Source organism: Patella vulgata, chromosome 3, assembly GCF_932274485.2.
Source record: "Patella vulgata chromosome 3, xgPatVulg1.2, whole genome shotgun sequence".
Taxonomy (NCBI): Eukaryota; Metazoa; Mollusca; class Gastropoda; family Patellidae; genus Patella; species Patella vulgata.
Genome location: NC_065881.2, coordinates 83966981 through 83983044, shown reverse-complemented (window position 1 = coordinate 83983044; position 16064 = coordinate 83966981). Strand labels below are relative to the sequence as shown.

Here is a 16064-nt window from a genome sequence, read left to right as displayed (position 1 = left end):
TATTCTTATATCGAATTCAAACTGCCAAGGGATCTTTTGTGGGACCTTGGTTTTCCGTGCCATCCGGACGACTAGACGGCAGTCCTTGTTAGACCCTTCTTCCTGCACCACTGACAAGGGGAAACCACGTCGGAAAATCCCGATGAACTTTCGAGATTTTTCGATGATTTAACGATAACTGACACATGTATTTCGTAATTAACATAACTATCTAAGCAGTGAAATAGAATACCTATATGAGTTATAGTATACACCAGTCAAGTTGAACACAGAACTTTGATACTATCTTTATAACCGTATCTCATGTAGACTAATATGTCCAGTCTCTTAAATTTATTACCACTCATATCACCACCCGCCTGGTCATTTCCGTCTGCTTGAAATGAAGTCAAATCAAATGGGGTTCAACGTCCTACTGTTCTGTTCCGAATGGGATAATGAAGACGGCATACGCCATACAGTGTGCTATGGGGGACATTTTGCCGTGACAGCGGGGCTACGGCCTACTTTTATATCGAATTCCATCTGCCAAGGAATCTTTTACGTGCACCTCAATGTGTAAACGGGACCTCGGATTTTCGTCCCATCCGAACGACCAGACATTTATCATTGTTAAGCCCCCCGTCCTTCACCCGTCTGCTTGATATGGAATAGAAGGGTTGTGGGGGAGGGGGAGGGGGGGGCAGGGAGGACGCCCTGTCAAGTTAATACTTCGGATTTTTTTTAGATTAAAATAGGGTCTTTTTTTATTTCAGTGGCAGTGTTGCAATGCGAGGGGGGGGGGGTGCAGGGGCGGCGGTGTTTCTGCCTACTCTTCTTCGAATTCCAACTGTTAAGGGATCACCTTGACGTACAATCCACTCAAGATTCTTAATTGTTCAATAGACGTTGTACAAGGGACAACGCAATTCCTGTTGTCAGTAATCTGACCACGCATGCGCGTGACGATTGCTAACAAGACATGAGAAATGTTTTCCATATACAATTGATACTTATTACTGCGCGAAGTTTCGACTAGGCTTGTCTAGTTAATATCACGCAATGATCAGAGAAGCCTAGCCGAAATGTCGCACAGTAATAAGCAGTTATATCGATAGAAGCTCGATCGTCAAAATATATCCATCGACAGCGACAGCCTCTGCCTCTGATCAACGTTAATGTAACGTGTGTCCGGACAACCAAGACTAATATGTGTTATCGGACTACATGTGACTTCCAGTAGATCTGAACTTGTGAATATATAAGGAGGCGTGGCAAGGTAAATTTTCTTTAGTTAACCTAACTAACTAACTTAAAACTTATGAAAAAATATCAAAATTGTGCGATAAACTGTAAAAACCACGGGGTTTTATTTAGGGATGAACTTGGCCCGGGTATGGGAGTACTGAGCTTATAAAATAATTCGAAGGGTGTAGGGGGAAGGGGGTGGGGGGTGGCCGAATGGTTAGCACGTGCGCGCTGTATCATAAGGTCTGTCATTGAGTCAACTGGCGTGGTTTCGATTCCCCGGTTGTACGTGACAAGGAGTAGGGTCGCCTGTTCACTGCTAAAGACCCCTACGCGCAAGCGAATTCTTGAAATTAAATAGAACCATGTGTTAGTCGAATGGACGTTAAACCCCATTTCTCACTCTCTCTCTCTCGAAGGGTGCATGAGATTTTCATATTAATTGTTTTTTTATTTGAATAACACCAGAAATGAAATGAAATGGAGTTTAATGTCTCACCTTTCTGCACCGACTGGGCTAATGAAAACGGGCATACGCCATACAGTGTGCTATAAGAGACATTTTGCCTGGAAAGCGGCACTACGGCCTACTCTTATATCGAATTTCAACCGTCAAGGGTTCTTATACGTGTACGTCAATGTGTACACTGGACTGCGAATTTTTCGTCCCATCCGAACGACTATACATTGTCCCTTATCAGGCCCCCCCCGCTCTACACCACGGACAGGGGGGAACCACTGCACCTGAAAATCCCAATGAACTTTCTCGGCCAACACCGGGATCGAACCTGGGTTCTCCAAGGTTACTGAACCAGCGTTTTACTCACCGAGCCGGGATACGGTAAATATTTACTGATGTCCAAAAGAAAGTATACACACTAAAAGTATGACTAAGTTTTGTTTAGATTAAAAACATTTGATAAAGCATTACCGAGTTTGTCTCTTGCGTTCAAACTCAACATTTCTAAGCAAAATAAAAATGTGAAACAAATTGACATTCTACTTAAATACCGTATACCATGGAAAAACGCCTTTGGTTGATGCAGCACAAAATGCACAGTGTATACTTTCTTTTGGACATTAGTATATATTATGACTTCGATCACTGGGGGCCGTGCTTTTCTTAGATGTGGTGTAGTTTTATGGAACAGACTTCCCAAGAAATCCGAAAAGTTTTACGTTACAGAAAAAAATATCAATTTTCAAGCGCTCTTGAGCAGTATCCCGTAAAGTATGCACCCTACAAATTCATAATTTGATTTTATTTCATATGAGATTTTTTCTAGCCTATTGCGAGATTATTTCACACTTTCAAGCACTTATGGGTGGTTTGTGGTTTTATTCCCGAATGGAGTCGACCCACTTATTACTATATTCCATGTCTTACAACCAACTATTATTATTTTCATTGTGCTTTACTCGTCACCATCATAATAGTCGTCGACATCATTACCATTCATCGTCGTCGTGATCACCATTCATCGTCGTTGTGATCACCATTCAATGCCGTCACTATGCAAGTCTCACTGTCCACAGTATGAACTGCAAGGAAGGACAACTCTGGTTGGGGGGGGGGTACATTATCATTACAATTCATCATTGTCGTTGTGGTCCTCCTCCTCATCATCATCATCATCATCGTCGTCGTCGTCGTCGTCATCACCATCATCACCATCATTCACCATCGTCATTAACTCACCATTCATCGTCGCCGTCATCTCCATCATAGGCATCATCATTATAAATATCAACATTGACATCATCGTCGTTACCGCCGCTGCATGGTCATCGTCATCATTTACGCCCATCCCCCTAGTCACTATATTAATAGTCGATTGCTTATATTATTACCAACCTCGTGGGTTTCCTCCTGGTTCCTCCTACTTGCTAAAGATCCCTACTCGCAAGCGAAGTATTAAAAATTACAAAATTGAACAATATGTTAGTCCTAAAACGTCATAGTTTGTGTCGAGTGGACGTTTCTCTTTGTCTTATATTATTATCGAATTAAACAATATTTTATTACTTAATGCGTCACTGGGGTTAGCACGTACGCCCGGTATCATAAGGCCTGTCATTGAGTCAACGGGCGGGGTTTCGATTCCCCGGTTGTACGTGACAAGGACTAGGGTTGCCTGTCCAACCTCGTGAGTTTTCTCCGGGTCCTCCGGTTTCCTCCCACTGCTAAAAACCCCTACGCGCAAGCGAATTATTAAAATTGAACCATGTGTTAGTTTAGTCCCGAAATGACCTAGTTCTCTCTCTCTCTCTCTCTCTCTCTCTCTCCCTCTCCCCCCCCCCCTTAGTCACTATACTAATATTAGTAATGATTGTAACCCCTGTGTTTACATGTGATATTATAACCTCATAATCAACCTTGACATTAAAGATCATCGTTCCTATCATTATCATCATCGTTTACACCCCCCCCCCCCCGCCCCCTTTAGTCACTATATTAATATTAGTGGTGATTGTAACCCATGTGTTTACATTTTACAGTATTATATTATAACCTGTGTTATCAAACTTGACATTAAACATCATCGACTCCATCATTATCATCATCGTTCCCCCCCCCCCTCAATATATATTAACATCACCCCCGCCCCTTTAGTCACTATATTATGTTAGTGGTGATTGTAACCACTGTGTTTACATTTACATTATTACAGTATAATATTATCACCGGTGTTATCAACCTTGACATTAAACATCATCGTTTCCATCATTATCATCATCGTCTACGCTCCTCCGTATATTATTAATATCAGTGTTTATTGTAACTCGTGTGTAATCAACATTATAATCTATACTGGTGTTGATTACTCACAATCTGTTTATAAAACCTGACACAGAGTCAGACATATAAATAATATTATTATAATACAAACCACTAGTATTCATCAGTTCAATTTTAAACTTTACCTTGTTGTATTGCGAGAGCTTAACAGATCTTTCAACAGGTAAATTGTGTTTGCTCTTTCTAGAACACCTGATACGACGTCTTATTTATCAAAAGGTAAACACAACTAATACATGTGAGTGGCATTTAGTAATTGGAGAGAAGCTCACTAAAAACTAAAAACTATTTATGGAATAATAATCTCTATTGTATAGGGGGGGGGGGGGGCGAATGGTTAACATGTGTGCGCTGTATCATTGAGTCAACTGGCGTGGTTTCGATCGATTCCCCGGTTGTTCGCTACAAGGAGTAGGGTCGCCTGTTCAACCTCGTGTGTTTTCTCTGGGTGCCCCGGTTTCCTCCCACTGCTAAAGACCCCATTGAACTATGTGTTAGTCCCGAAATGACCTAGTTTGTGTCGAGTGGACGTTAACCCCCCCCCTCTCTCTCTCTCTCTCTCTCTCTCTCAGTTTACCTCGTTATGTTAAACCCCATTTCATTTCATTTGTTTTCGGAAACAAGTTATGGATGACGTACTCGCGCCAGAGGAACATCCATTATGTTTCAGGGATATAATAACAATTTATAAACACTGTATTTGTATTTAGATGTCTAACCCCAGTGATGAAAGCACCTACAGTCCTGATAAAGAGCCAACCACCACCAGTACTGGCGAGACACACAATAAGAAGGAGGTGTTCGGTCTGACATTAGACATCGGATACATTAAGAGTATCCATGGTATGCTTAGAGCTGGAGAAATAGTAAGTACTCTAATCCCAATCCCTAGCCCTAGCCGTACCCTCAATAATCAATCCCTACCCTATCGGTACCCTTAACCCTTGTTTCTGTCTGGTAAGACACTGTACGGCGCATTCCCGTCTTCATTAGCCCAATCAGAGCAGAACAGTAGGACGTTAAACCCCATTTCATTTCCTTTTTTCTGTTTTGCGACCAGTTGTTCATCCCGATTTTCCGGCGTGGTTTCCCCTTGTCAGTGATGCAGGACGGAGGGCACGTAAAAGAGGCCTTGGCAGTTGGAATTCGATATAAGAGTAGGCCGTAGCGCCGCTGCCCGGGCAAAATCTCCCTCATAGCACACTGTATGGCGTATGCCCGTCTTCATTAGCCCAGGTTAGGAGCAGAACAGTAGGACGCTAAACCCCATTTCATTTCTTTACGACCAGTTTTTTGGCTACACCGGAAGTACTTTGTTGATACGGAGTATAATCTCGATTATCAAAATAAACGACACTTATAGCCCGACCATTACCAAGGGTACATACTATGGTAATGCAACAAGAGGAGGGCCTAGGAAGATCAGACCGATTTGGATCGATGTGTATGTGTGGGTGGGGCGGAGGGGGGGGGGTGTTTCCAAACGAATGTCTCTAAATCGCCGTGTGAAAGTTTGCTAGCATGTCAACTTGTCTGGCTGACCTCAGATTAACAACTTTTATGGGCATGTGGTATTACCGGGAGATAACTCCTGTTCCTTTATGTAGGAGGCAGACCACCATTAAATTTCAACATGTAGTTCGTCTATTTATAGCAATCCTCTCTCTGTCTCTTCTCTGCCCTTTTGCATGCCCATTTTGGTTGATTTTTTGGTCCAGAATGGACGAAGAGGGTTTGAATTAACATTTTCTGCCAGGTTTTGGTAAATATTCATGATTTTGAGGCAGAAGGATAACGGGGTTATGAGGTTGGCTTCGGTGATATGTACGGCAACTAGTTTTTGTATGCTTCTTCAAGTTTTACCCATTGTAATACCCATTTACACTATATGGATTAAGACTAGTAATTATTTCCCCTTATTTCATGATGGACGAATGTAGTGCGAGTTATAAATAGACAATTTTTCCCTTATTTTTTTTCTCCCCTCTTTCTGCATTTTTTGGTTGACTTTTTGGTCTAGAATTGGAGAAAAGGGATCAAATTTGCAGTTTTGGGTAATACTGATGATATTACAGCGAAGGGATAGGGGGTGTAAAGTGTCTTTCTGCAGAGCAATCATTGTGTCGGAAGTGAGATTTTCACCCCAGTCACTTCAAATCCGCGTAGCAAAAAATCTAAATGGTCAACCCCCGACAAAATTATGATGAGGAGATTGCCAAATGTTGTCCCCATTGTGCCTATAAAGATTGGAACCAACGGAATGTTGAGAAAAAAGCTACAGCCTGTGATGTTACAGCCATTTAACATTGATGTCAATGGGCAAATAATTTCCATATAGGAAATATTTTTTACCTACAAATACGTCAAACGTCTTTAATTTGTGGAAGGAAAAGAGATAATATTTGTGGCTTATTAAGTCGCATCGATGTCATCCTTATCAGTGATTGTCGCGGCCTAGCAAATATTCACTGCTGATCAGTGTGGTTAAATGGCTGTAACACCACGGGCTGTAGCTCAACATTCCAGTCTCTATAGGCACACGGGGGACAGCATTTGGCAATCTCCTCGTCATAATTTTGTAAGGGGTTGACCGTTTAGATTTTTTGCTAGGAAGATTTGATGTTGAGTAGGATCAAAATGTCACTTTCGACGTAATTATTACTCTACACAGACACTTAACATATCCCTCCGCTATAATGTCATCAGTATTACCCAAACTTATATGGAATAGCAAATTTGACCCCCTTTCTCCAATTCTTGACCAAAAAGTCAACAAAAAATAGTGAAAAAGGGGAGAAAAAAAAAATACGGGAAAATTGTCGGAAATAGTTACTAGTCTTAGCGCGGCTTTACAAGATCATAGTTATCTCCCCTTATGCCGATAATGAAATGACCCTTTCTTCACCATCCATCGATTATGGACTATAATCTCATTGCCAGTGGAATTATCTAAACCTTCTGAAATCCAAGTCCAATATATCCTACAAACAGTGAGAGTTGCCGTACACTAGACAGGGTCTGCTTGCTGTCCGGCACCGCATGTTTTTCCTAACTAATATCACAATCTGATTAAACACAGATCCTATTTCGTTTCGGTTTTTTATAGTTCAAAATTTCGTTTTACTTGTCTTTATTACAGTAGGATCTGGAAGAGTTGTTATATTACCGGCGTTTTGGTTGAAGTGAGGGATAAGCCAATGAAACAGTCTGTTATGGCGACTTCTTGGCGTGCCATGTAGGACGGAACTGTGGGTAAACATCTAGAAACGCCAACGCTGATTGATTAATCAATGTCTGACGTCATAGGATCAAAAGCACCTGACACGACCTTCGAGTACAACTTGTCAGATCTTCATATAGTATAGGCCATCGAAAGTATAAAAAAAAACGAAACGAAATATAGATCTGTATTTTAAGCAGATTGCTAATATCAATGACAATAGTCTTGTATATTTTTTATTATTTTTATTCTTTACAGTTTTTAACGTTGGTAGCTTTTATATGTGTCTCGTCTTCAAGAAACGAAGCATGTGATTTCCTGCACGCAGCAACTTATAATTTCTTCGAGTTTACGTCTATGACAGCCTTTCTTAGTACCCTCATTATCTACGTCATCTTTATACTGGAAGTTCATAATAAAATATTCTTTAAATTTGTTCCATGGCTGCTTGCTGTAAGTACTACTTTTTATACGCCCACATTTTCACGTGGACGTATATTGTCGTCGCCCATGTCCGTCCGGACGTCCGTCCGTCCACAATTTGTTTGTGGACTCTCTACAGGTCACAATTCTTGTCCGATTTTGACGAAACTTGAAATATAGGTTTATCCCCAAAAGATCACGGCTGCTTCCGATATTGGCATGTATCGGATCGAAACTTCATGGATTATGGCCCCTGTTTGTACGAAAAATCACGTTTTTAGCTTGTAGACCCTATAGAGGTCACAACATGTTTACAGCTCTCCGTTTTTGTACAAGAACACGTGCAATACTTTTTAAGGCAGAACTATAGTCTGTTTCAATATTCGATATTGTATTAATAGTCATTATCATATTAGTCTTACGTCTGAACTCATTTATGCAACAGATATAAAATGAAATAGAGTTTAACGTCCTACTGTTCTGCACCAACTGGGCTAATAAAAACAGGCATACGCCATGCAGTGTGCTATGAAGGACATTTTGCCACGACAGCGGCACTACGGCCTACTTTTCTATCGAATTTCAAATTCCAATGTATTTCTTTTCTTTGTTTCAAGACGAATTGCAAACACTTTAAACACACCGTTCGACTAGATTATATTTAAGATGAAAATAGGCCAACACACGATGCTGGATGGGTTCTCGCCATTATGTATTTTTCGGTTGTTTTTTTTTTCAGGATGCTCTGTGGTGTGTAGTTTTTGCCTTGATGTTCTTTCTAGCATCCTGTGTTCTAGCTGCGCATGTCTGTCATCAGGGCGGTAACCAGGCAGGGGCGGTAAGTCTCTATCAAGTTTACGGGAAAAGGGTTGGGGGGGGGGGCGCTTTAACTTCGGAGACCATCGCAAAGCGTTGAATATCGGTAGGACCCCAATTCTTCGCTCAAATTTGAAATAGATCCCTTAAAACTGTAGTCTCTATCTCGTTAATAGGGGTTTCAGAAAAGGGGCATAACTCAACAATAAGAAATGTCGTTGTCCGAATGAAATGGGGAATAACTCTGGAACAAAAAAAAATCGTAAAATAGTGAGCTCGAGATCTACATACCCCGGTATCACAGTTGGAAAAAACCCTTCAAAAACTCTCTCCCCTTTCGCCTCAACGAGCAATTGTTGAGTTCTGGTCGACGGAGAGTGGCAATCATCATTCAAAAACTCTCTCCCCTTTTGCGTTAACGAGCGACGGAGCGTGGCGACTATATTCACCCAAACTATATAAAATTACTATCAAAAGTCTGACGTTGATTTTAATTTAATTTTTTATTTTTTATTTTTTTATTTTAGGCTTTTGGATTTTTCTCTTGTGCAGCTATAGGTGCTGATGGGGTATTATCAGGGTTACAGTTTAGAGCAGAAAGAATGTCAACGACTCATCATTCAGCCCCATCTACACTACCAGGACAAACCCTGGAACAATATTAACATCCGTCGACACTACCAGGACAAATTCTAGATCAAATATTAACCACCCTGGACACTATCAGGATAACCCTTGGACAAATTCTAAATAAATATTACAACCCACCCCCTCGATACTAGCAGGACAAATTCTAGAAAAGTATAAGGTCCCAGCCTTCGACACTACCAGGCCAGTTTCTAGTAAAATATTAACCCACTTGACACAACTAGGACACATTCTAGAATTTTAACCCAAATGCCATTTAGCAGACTATATTCGCCAAGACCTGTCGCAGCTTTCTGTTGCATCATTGCGACGCGAAACCTAACTGTATCGTTACAGGCCCGGGACTGTGTAGCAATTGTCGCCAAACACTTTCACATTTAAAGGTGTTTGTGGGCCTGGGGTTTTGGACTATTTCCCCAAATCACCCCCCCCCCCCCCACCCCCTGGATCGTCCTTAGCGATACAGTTGTTTGTAGGCCTGTGGTTCATTTTGGACTTTCCCCCAAAACCACCCGACCCCAACTATTCGCCTACCCTTGATCGTGCTTAGTGATAAAGTCAAATTTGATGCCGATTCACACTATTTTATTATTATCAAGATCGTATAATTCCATGTATGAATGACGTATTATTTATTTTGCTTGCATAATTTGTTTGTTTTGTTTTCTTTTCATATTCACACATTAACTTAATAAAATATCAGTTTTTAAAACTATTTTTTGACATGTTCTGTAAAGCGATAGAGGGGAGGGTGGGAGAGTAGGTCCCGTAAAAAAACCCACCAGTTTTGACAGGAGACCCTAGTCCTTGTCACGTACCAGTGTTGTATCGACGTCACGCTACTTGACGCAATGGCAGCCGTTATGATCTAAAACCAAACGCATTCGCCCCCCCCCCCCCCCCCCCCTTCAATAAAAGGAAGGTTGCACGTTTTTATGGGGACATGACAAGCCAGATCGATCAAGCATACATCTCACTTACATGTACCAAAAAGTAAACATAACTGAAATGAAATGAAATGGGGTTTAACGTCCTACTGTTCTGCTCCGAAATGGACTAATGAAGACGGGCATACGCCATACAGTGTGCTATGCGGAAAATTTTGCCCAGGTAGCGGCACTTATATGGCCTACTCTTATATCAAATTCAAACTGCCAAGGGATCTTTAACGCATATACGAGACCTTGGTTTTCGTCCCATCCGAACGACTAGACAACTGTCCTTGTCAGGTTCTCCTTCCTGTATCACTGACAAGGGGGAACCACATCGGAAAATCGGGATGAACTTTCTTGGCCAATGCAGGGATCGAACACCCGGCTATCGAGCCAGCGCCTTACCCACTTAGCCACCGTGACCCCCTAAACATAACTAATGCATTGTGTGTTTAAATGAATGTCGTGCACGGCGCAGCTACTGATTACCTTTCTAGACTACCTGATACCACTTCTAGTTTATTTAGGACATGCTTGGACTTCCCAGAACGAGTTATACCACTTCTAGTTTATTAAGGACTAGCAAATTACCCGGCGCTTCACGGGTTGAAAGGAGTATGAAACCGGAAGTGGTAGACCAACGCCAACAGGAGTATGTTACTATCAAAATACACCAAATTTCAGCCTCGGGAGAGCCATGGTGTAGCCGCCATCCGTGAAGAGAGGGAGAGAGAGTTTAACGTCCACTTGACACAAACTAGACCATTTCGAGACTAACACATGGTTCAATTTTATTTCCATAATTCGCTTGTGCGTAGGAGTCTTTAGCAGTGGGAGGAAACCAGAGGACCCGGAAGAAATCCATGAGATTGAACAGGCGACCCTACTCCTTGTCACGTACAACCGGGAAATCGAAACCACGCCAGTTGACTCAATGACAGCCCTTATGATACTAAGCGCACGTGTTAAGCCATTCGGCCATCCTACCCACCACGTAAAAGAAGCCTTGACAGTTTGAATCAGTTGCTTTCCGGACAAAACTTCCCCCAAAGCACAATGTATGGCGAATGCCGGTCTTCAGTAGTACAGAAAAGAAGGACGTTTAACCCCATTTTATTGGATTCATTCATTCATTTATGTGGCTAGGTGGTTAAGACGCTGGCTCGCTAGCCTGGAGGTCGAGTCTTCGATCCCTGCATTGGCCGAGAAAGTTCATCCCGATTTTCCGACGTGGTTTCCCCTTGTCAGTTGTGCAGAACTGAGGGCCTGACGTAAAATGCACGTAAAAGATAGCTCATAGCACACTGTATGGCGTTTGCCCGTCTTCATTAGCCCAGTACAGGAGCAGAACAGTAGGACCTTAAACCCCATTTCATTTCATTAGGGTTTCACACTGCGTAGCTTGTGTGAAACACTATTGTTTTTGTTAAAATTATTAGGGTTTCACACTGCGTAGCTTGTGTGAAACACTATTGTTTTTGTTAAAATTATTATTAGGGTTTCACACTGCGTAGCTTGTGTGAAACACTATTGTTTTTGTTAAAATTATTATTCTTATTAAGCTTTCATATTACATATGAAAGCTTATTGTTTCTGTTAAGATTATTATTGTTATTTTTTTTTTGTGTTTTGTCCACAAATCGGATTTCTCAGAATCTAACCATAGGATCGTTCTGAAACTTTTACCTATCCCCCCAAAAATGGGTGGTGGCTGTTGATTAAATATATTTTCAAAACGTTTTACGAATCCGAAATCACCGAATTTTACGAAGGAATGCATTTGACCTACAATGCTGTAACTTTGTGACTATTTTACCTATTTTACTAATTCTTTTTTCTTTGAGTATCTTGAAACATTTACTTCAAATCTGCAATTTCGGATTTTGGCATTTCGAAAATTCGTCGCTGTCATTTCGAACCGGAAGTTATTACCAATTTGACAACTTCTTTAATAGTTTTGCGATTTTCGTGAAATTTAGAATGTTAGTAGATCTTGCCAATGCGACTTCAATGATGTCCTTGGAAATTTTCTAAATTATCTCCCCTTGGTGAAATTAAGGATCAAAGTTTTCAAAAAAATCGTCGAAATATAGGTCAGCATGACCTAAAAAAAATATTCGATACTAGACAAGTAATTACTGATTCGTACACAAAATATGGAGTTTGTCGATCGAACCGGAAGTGCCACCATCTTTAAACGTGAAAAATCAAAAAGGCTTTTTTGCTATTTAACTTTCAGACTCGGGCGTCATATTTTCGGAATCCTGGAAGGAATGCCTAAAAATCTATCGGATCAGAATTTTGATTTCGGTCACGTGATGGTCACCATTTTGAATTGAAAATGAAAAATAGAAGCAATTTGAAGGGCCGGGACTTTGGAACACAAGAACTCTCCTTCTAATTAAGCTAGAATGTTCAAACTTGGTGTAGGCGCTCACTAGGTCAATGTCATGATTGAGTTCAAAGATGAGCATTTTTTGCCTAGGGTAAGCAGAGATAAGCAAGCTGATTTGTTGATTCTTTAGGGCACGATGACATTGGTTATAATGAATGGAGGGCGATGAAACTCTTGTCAATCGAGAGGCTAATAGCTGGCCTGTTGTGTGAAATCATTGTATCATTTTTTGAAAATGTCCGGGGTAGCCGAAAAAAGGAGATCGAAATCCAAAAAGTCGTATTTTTACGATTTGGGGCATTTTTAGAGGTCGTGTAAAGTAAAATAAAGCATGCATATACATATATTATTGATATTAAATATATCATATAAAAAACTAAACAATGAATCAGCTGTCATTGACAGATTTTATATTATAAGCATGGTCAGTGGAAGGTCAGCGTATTGTCTAACTTGAACTCACTGACTCCGTAACATTATTGTGGGTATGGTATAAGCTGAATTTGATGAGATGCACATATCGGTGCTGCCTGTTGTGTGTATTATATGTAAAAAACGTGACAGATTTGTCACTGTTGGAGAAAATAGGAAGAAGGATGTATTAACACAGACTCAGACCCAAACAGGCTCAGGTAGGCCTAATGTTAATATTATGTTACTTACTAAATTTATAATTATTACTAATAAATATTAAATATATTCATCCTACAGTTTTTAATTATTGTGTTGTTGTTTTTGTTGTAAATGAAATCAGAAGTGCTACTGCAATCACTGTAAAATTGTTATGAAGCTAGCCAGTAAAGCCCTTTACCCCATTTGTTGATTTGGCACAGTCATTGGTTAAAGTGTTGCACATTTGCTTGCACAAGGGATGAAACATAGAGAAGTTAACTTGTTTTTTATTTTCTTGGCCCACTTGTAGGTGCCTTGCTAAGACGATCTGTCTCTAGACCATTTCCGCTCACACAAAGGATCTGAACTAAACCGCATGCCAGAGTTGACCAGCCAGGTACATGTACATGTAGGCCTCAAAGTGACATTCCCTCCCCCCCCCCCTTGAGCACAAACAACATTCAACGCTATATGGTGTATAATTTGTTTGCAAATTTGTTTGTAGGCCAACTGTTGAAAGCTGCTGAATTGAAAGAGGATGAAGATATTTTAAGGCATATCAGAGGGCAAGATTGTGTGGCCATTGAGGTCAGATATCACCAAAAATGTTATAGGCAATATACATGTACTGAATTTCTTAGACAGTTATCAGAAAGGTAAATATTTGTGATGTTTTTTTTATTTGTATTCTCCGCCTTCTTGCCACTGGTATTATTCAAATAAAACTGAACCATGGGTGAGTCCTGAAATTACTATGTTTTTGTCCAGTGGACGTTAAACCGCAATTCTCCTCTCTATCTCTCCTTGTACTGCTAATGCCTTCCTGTCTTCATTAGCTGGTTTCTGCATGAAAATAAGATGTTAACCCCTGTGTAAGTGTCTTTTTCCTCTGTTGTACGAAATTAATGAGAGTAAACCAAGCTCCAGAATTTTGTTTTAATTGTGTACATGTATATGTTTATTTATATTTTTCAGCAAAGATGACTAGCCCTCCGTCGAATATTAAACCACATACAATATATTCTGTGAAGATGTCATAAGAGAAAGAATCATAAATGGCCAGCAAAGTTGTCTTGTACAGAGAGAGAGAAATGGGGTTTAACGTCCACTCAACACAAACTAGGTCATTTTGGGACTAACATACGGTTTCAATTTTATTTCAATAATTCGCTTGCGCGTATGGGTCTTTAGCAGTGAGAGGAAACCGGAGTGCCCGGAGGAAACCCACGAGGTTGAGAAGACGCCTCTATCTCCATGCCACATACGCTCACACCTGGGATCAAAGCCACAGCCACAAGCCAGAGGTGACCGACCAGCTAGAGGTCGAAGCGCGGCACTCTAGGCCATCCCAACCCCCCTTTCTTGTACAGACCTGTGCATGTGTAGTCAATGTGAAAATGAAAAAAAAACTGTTAAAGAGACCGAATTTGATGTTAATACATTTAGTGACAGTGATGATGATAATGAAGATTAACTTTGATGACATTTGATGTGCAGAGTAACTGTTTAATTTTGATTTTAAATGATTGTTTCACTTTAATAAATAATTTCACAACTGTTCATCCTGTTTTCTAACCTTTCCCTTCATTCCAGCCCAGATACACAATTATTTTTTTTAACTTATATCTACATGTATGTTTGTAATTTGACCATTAATCATATCCGAAATAGTAGTTCACAGCTACATGTACAGTTGTAAAAATACTGTAGTGGCTAATTGAAAGGGAACATGTATGTGGGTTTAGAATGTTTATCTTAGTGGAAAAAAATCATGTGGTTCAATGCTTATAAAGTGCTACTGATCTCCATTATTTCAAAAGCATATCACTCAACTACTGTCAAACATATCCCCTGGCTAGAATATGCTACAAATCGACTCTAGCATGTTCCATACAAGCGATAATTTCTGAGCAAACATCCAACAACCAACCCTAACAGGCCCTTGAGATCCAACAAACAAAATAATTATTGGGCTTGTTTGCCCACACCTGGTCTTATGATTCATACAAGACCTGATAGTCTATCAATTACAGGCATTTGACAGAAAGGGAGATAATTCTTTTTTACCGTTAATGGATTTCCACAATTCTTTATTCACCCATGACATTTGTGTTTTGAGCATTTTTATTTACATCAAAATCTGTCCAATAAACTGTTCATTGCCAAGGATGAAGGCATGAGGTGTTTTACCAACTATTTAATTTTATGTCAACTTCAGAATTGTTAGTACACAAATAGCATTTATTTGACAATTTTGACGAATTTCATCTGGCCCTAAATCAATAAATTGCAAACATTTTGCTTGGAACTCCCAGATTTTGTCTTCCTGGCATCATAAGCTTTCCAAAAATGTATAGTTTTTCTTTTATGGAAGACCGTGTAGCGGAGTTGTGTTTCTAAGCTAGCTAGAAATTTTGGCTGCAGGCCTACACCTCCCAAGCTAAAGTTCCCTCATGTCATCCTGTATAGCAAAGGCATATGCCTGTCTTAATTAACCCAGTACTAAACACAATTTACTTGTTTAATTTTTCCAGCATTTTTCAGGATAGCTGATGGGATGCGGGTCAAGTTATGCCACTTGTCTATTTAATTATTTACCAGTGAAAAATCGAATTAACTTCACCAAATTTTTACTCATTATAATGATTTTTTTTTTCTGTTCATATTATTTCTATGACATGTGACAGTGACTGTGAATATGAAAGCTTTAATATCTGCTTAGCAGATCTAGTTATTATTATTCTTCTTTTGTTTTGAGTAGATCTCAGCAACTGATTGTCGGATCGTTACGATTTCTTCGGTTTTATCGGAAAAGTGGGTGTGACTTAGAGGATAAAGCTATTTTGAACGTTCTGCGACAATGCGAAATGTTCGAAATCACCGAAGCTATCGTTTTTAGAAATATTGCAGTAATTTTAACAATAATCATTGGATTTTAACTTTCGATGCATTTTGGCATAGCCGGAGACGGGGCACATAGCTACGCTACTT

At 40.1% G+C, this 16064-nt stretch overlaps 2 long non-coding RNA genes across 3 annotated transcripts; both read left to right on the top strand.

Moving 5' to 3' along the window:
• The first annotated feature begins 1055 nt into the window (after window positions 1-1055).
• On the top strand, window positions 1056-7645 carry LOC126816498 (uncharacterized). Of its 2 annotated transcripts, none has more exons than XR_007678419.2 (3): window positions 1056-1258; window positions 4738-4893; window positions 7506-7645. It is a non-coding gene; the product is annotated as an uncharacterized LOC126816498 (long non-coding RNA). The 2 variants fall into 2 exon arrangements; XR_007678420.2 differs by lacking the exon at window positions 1056-1258 and adding an exon at window positions 4141-4190.
• Window positions 7646-12987: 5342 nt separating this feature from the next.
• Window positions 12988-14593, top strand: LOC126816496 (uncharacterized). The gene is made up of 3 exons (XR_007678417.2): window positions 12988-13093; window positions 13579-13729; window positions 14049-14593. It is a non-coding gene; the product is annotated as an uncharacterized LOC126816496 (long non-coding RNA).
• The last annotated feature ends 1471 nt before the right edge of the window (window positions 14594-16064 follow it).